We start from the raw sequence: 5,000 nt of genomic DNA, 5'->3' as shown, positions 1-5,000 counted from the left end.
ATTGCATAAATAAATACCTAACCAAGTATTTTTTAAGAACATAGACCCATATGCATACATTATACAGTATGCATTTCCCGGTTGTTTTCTTTAAAGGATATGATGTATAACTCTACACACCCTCACACTTCGCTCTTCCTCACACTTTCCTACTCCTCATCCAGACCCACCTACCCATAATGACCTACGACTCCCGCCCCCATTATAAAATAAATAAATTAGTAAATACATAAATAAATAAATAATAACTACAGCGTTGTTAAAATACCCTTTCAACCCCTCTCTTACATTCTTATGTCCTTCCCTCACACCTCCCTACCTCTCCCTTACACTCCTAATACTTTCCTGCCCTGCCTCATACCCCTTCCCTTTGCCCTTAATTAAATGAGCCTTTGTATCAGGGAAAGGATATGAGGGAGGTGTAAGGGAAGGATGTATAGACGTAAGAGAGGGGTTATAAAAGAATTTATATCCACGATGTATGTATTATTTATTTGTTGATTTTTTTTATTTACGTTTTTCTTGTAGGTGGGTGTCGTGGGTTGTTAGTCATTCATGGTATTTTGCTTATGGAATTAATAGTCCTAACATTTTAAATATATTCTTATTCTCATGTATATATCAGTCAAACGATAGTAGATTTGAAATAATCAATTGCGAGACCGGTTCCTGTAGTTTGATACAGGAATTAATACACATGGTATCAGCAGAATAGTACATAGTACGTATATAAACTAACAAGAGCTATATATTATAGAAATTAATGTGTACACACACACACACACACACACACACACACACACACACACACACACACACACACACACACACATATATATAATATATATATATATATATATATATATATATATATATATATATATATACATATGTATATGTATGTATATATGTGTATGTGTGTGTGTATGTGTGTATGTATGTATGTGTGTGTATGTGTTCATATGTACAGGTAAATATATACATTATATCTATATAGATAGATAGATAGATAGATTTAGATATATGTATGTGTATAAATATATACATACGTACATATTTATATGTTTGTTTGTTTGTTTATCTGTTCATTGGTTAATCTATTATTCTAAAAAATAACTTAATCAGCCTACTGCTCATGCGAATACTAAAACCCCCCGTTATTCATATTTCATTGAGGAATATATCAATCTAATTATGTTTCGCATTGAGGAATGAGAAAGTCATTTGGAAACATGAATGGAGGGTGATGAGTGCGAGAAGCAGGGTGTGAGCAATGCATATTGATGGTGTGTTTGGGTATGATGAATGGTAAGGCCTTAGGGCACGTAAGTTCACACAAGACTACAAGACTAGGCTTGTACAGGATGCTTCTCCATGCACACACACACGCACACGTAATCACACACACATACACACACACACACACACACACACAACACACACACACACACACACACACACACACACACACACACACACACGACACACACACATGCATACACACATACATTCATACACACACACACACACACACACACACACACACACGCACATACATGCATACATACATACTTTCATAGACGCACATACTTATATGTGTGTGTGTGTGTCGTATATATACATATATGTGTATATTTATGCATATGTATATATATATATGTATATGTATATATATGAATATATATACATTTACATACATATGTATTTATAAATATATATATATATATATATATATATATATATATATATATATATATATATATAAATATATATATGTGTGTGTGTGTGTGTGTGTGTGTGTGTGTGTGTATGATTGTGTGTGGCTGTGGATGTGGATGTGAATATATATGTATATGCATCCTTCTCATGGAATAAACCTTGATATTAAGAGAAGGCTGGCTTGTTGCTATTATCAAAACCATGTTGGATAGGTTGAACCGTGTGAGCTTATTAGTAACTTTCTGACTAATGATACACCTAAGCCAGAAGGTGGGCGGTCTTTCCTCTCGAACTATGTAATAATGGTGCTGGATGGTGATTGTATATCTATATATATCTATATCTATATCTATATCTATATATATAATATATATATATATATATATATATATATATATATATATATATATATATATATATATATGTATGTATATCTATGTTTATATATAAATGTGTATTTATATATGTGTGTATATATATATTTTATATATATATATATATATATATATATATATATATATTCACGTATATTGCGATTATATATATATATATATATATATATATATATATATATATATATATATATATATATATATACATTACTCCATTATTCCAAGTCAGTGCTGGTCCCAAGCCCGGATAAAATAGAGAGAATGATTACCTAAATAGGTAACACCGGCACTCTCCGTGGAAAGGAACTGGGGACCCTACCACGTAATCACTCCAAGAACATCACAACATGAAAACTACAATTAAGTATCATGCTGTGACCACGGCGGCTCAAACATGAACCTACCGTTATAAGGCCGCGGTGGCCGAGTGGTTAGAGCATCGGCCTCAAGACTGTCACGACGGCAATCTGAGGTTGAGGGTTCGAGTCACCGGCCGGCCAGTTGTCCCCTTGGGTAGGGAACTTCACCTCGATTGCCTACCTAGCCACTGGGTGGCCAAGCTAGCCCAAGTCAGTACTGGTCACAAGCCCGGATAAATAGAGAGAATGATTACCTAAAAGGTAAAACACCGGCATTCTCCGTGCAAAGGAACTGGAGACCCTACCACGTACTCACTCCAAGAACATCACAACATGAAAACTACAATTAAGTGTCATGCTGTGACCACGGCGGCTCAAACGTGAACATACCGTTAGAAAAAAAAAAAATATGTATATATATACATATATATATATATATATATATATACATATATATATATATATATATATATATATATATATATATATATATATATATATATATATATATATATATATGTGTGTATGTATGTATGTATGTATATTATTTATATATATATATATATATATATATATATATATATATATATATATATATATATATATATATGTAAGTGTGTATGTGTGTGTGTGTGTGTGTTTGTGTCTTTGATTGATTATCTAAAATTATCTGCCGCGACAACAGCTAAAGTCATTAGCTATATTTTTTTTTTCTTTTTCTTTTCTTTTCTTTTCTTTTATATATATATATATGTATTTATCTATATCTATCTATCTATATATATTTATATATATATATATATATATATATTTACATCCATCTAACAGTATACTTAATTCCCAATATGTATATATGTATACATGCATATAAGTATATCAGAGAAGTACTAAAAAGAGATTGAGGGGATCAGCAGAGAGAGAGAGAGAAAAAGGCTGTAACAGAAACAAAAGAGCAGACACTTAGCGACGTATACAAGAATCCAAGAATAATGGAGAGCTCATTAAGTTATTTCGAGTAACAAGAGCTCAAGACAAAGCAACTAACCATTCTTTACCAGTGTAGATAGCCAATACTTTCCCTTAAGGCATAACGTTTGGAGATAAAGTAACAAACACTGTTACAGGGATAGATAGTAAAGAAAAAGGGTTTTGTGTCGAAATGCAGCAATATAAGAAAATATCATCTGAAGTATGAAGGAATTTATTCTTGGTTTGAATCTTTGTTCAATATATAGACGGGTAAGGAAATAATGCTCTAACCGGGGTATAGAGTAAGTGGGTCGATATATATATAGGGAGGACGGAGAATGTTTCGGGGATTTTAGAGGAATAAAGGTGATGTCCCATAGGATGAAGATATTAAGGAGGGCTGTACATCAGAGGCTTATACCAGGAACGATAGATTTGATTTTTTTTTCTTTTTATTTGTACTGAAGGCGATGTAGGAAAAAAAATAGAATTATAGCTATAAAGAAGGTGCACAATACAAGCGTAACCTATGTACAGATGGGAAGCATTACAGGATTAAAGGAAATAATTCTAGCTAAAAAAGCCTTGATTTCTTAATAATATTTCTGTTGAAGCGATTAAAGATAAGGTACCATATTCCCTGCCTTTTACTAAAATAGGTAAGGCATTTATGGAAGGTAGGGGTTTGCGGATCAGCAGAAATTAACGGCGGTAACGGTTTAATGACCAAGGGTAGGGTAACGAAGTTTACTAAGTAGAAGAGAGTAGAAAGAATAGTAAATATCAGACTTTTGCAATGCAGTGGAAGGAAGAGTCGGCGTGGAAAAAAGTTGGGTAATTCACGATAAAAATGCAAACGAAGAAACTGAAAATATTCATGAAAAAGAAGATAAGATACCATTAAGAAAATGGATAAAATTTGGACTTTTCCCTCTTCTTTTAACGGAAGGCACAAGAGGAAAAGACAAGCTAATATGGACATGACGCGAGGAGGAAAAAACACTTTAGGGGAAGAACAATGGATATGGAAGTACTGCGAGGGTAAAGGGGAAAGAGGCGACCTAAATGGAAGTGGTCACATTGCGTGAATAAAGATCTGAATCGAGAAAGGGTTAGCGTGGGTTGGAGTATGTGGCTTAAAGGAGGGCAGAGGAGGAGGCTGGATTTTGGCGGTTCCCTGTGAAAGTTAAAATTGTACTTATGCATTTCTACATAATATACATACGTATAATCGTGCGTGCTTCATTCAGGTGTCACTCCCTTTCACGTCCTGAGCGGAGAATGGGCGCTATTACGAAGACTCCAGTTTCACTCCCATCCCCTTGTTGAAGCTCGATCTCACAGTCTTCATTTAATACAATAAAACTGGTAAGATACATAATATAAATATAATTTTAAACCAAACAATTTTTTGCTATTGTATGAATTCATCAATAATAACAGTCGACAAATCATAAAAACACGCAAGAACACAGGTGAGCACCGTGCTCTGTGACACGTTTGGGTGAAAAGACACGCCTACTTCGCGTGATTGCCGTCATTTATCTAAGACAAAGGAAAA

The sequence above is a fragment of the Penaeus monodon genome, chromosome 11, assembly GCF_015228065.2.
Source record: "Penaeus monodon isolate SGIC_2016 chromosome 11, NSTDA_Pmon_1, whole genome shotgun sequence".
Classification (NCBI taxonomy): domain Eukaryota; kingdom Metazoa; phylum Arthropoda; class Malacostraca; order Decapoda; family Penaeidae; genus Penaeus; species Penaeus monodon.
The sequence above is the reverse complement of the archived record's forward strand: the minus strand, read 5'-3'. Positions refer to the sequence as shown.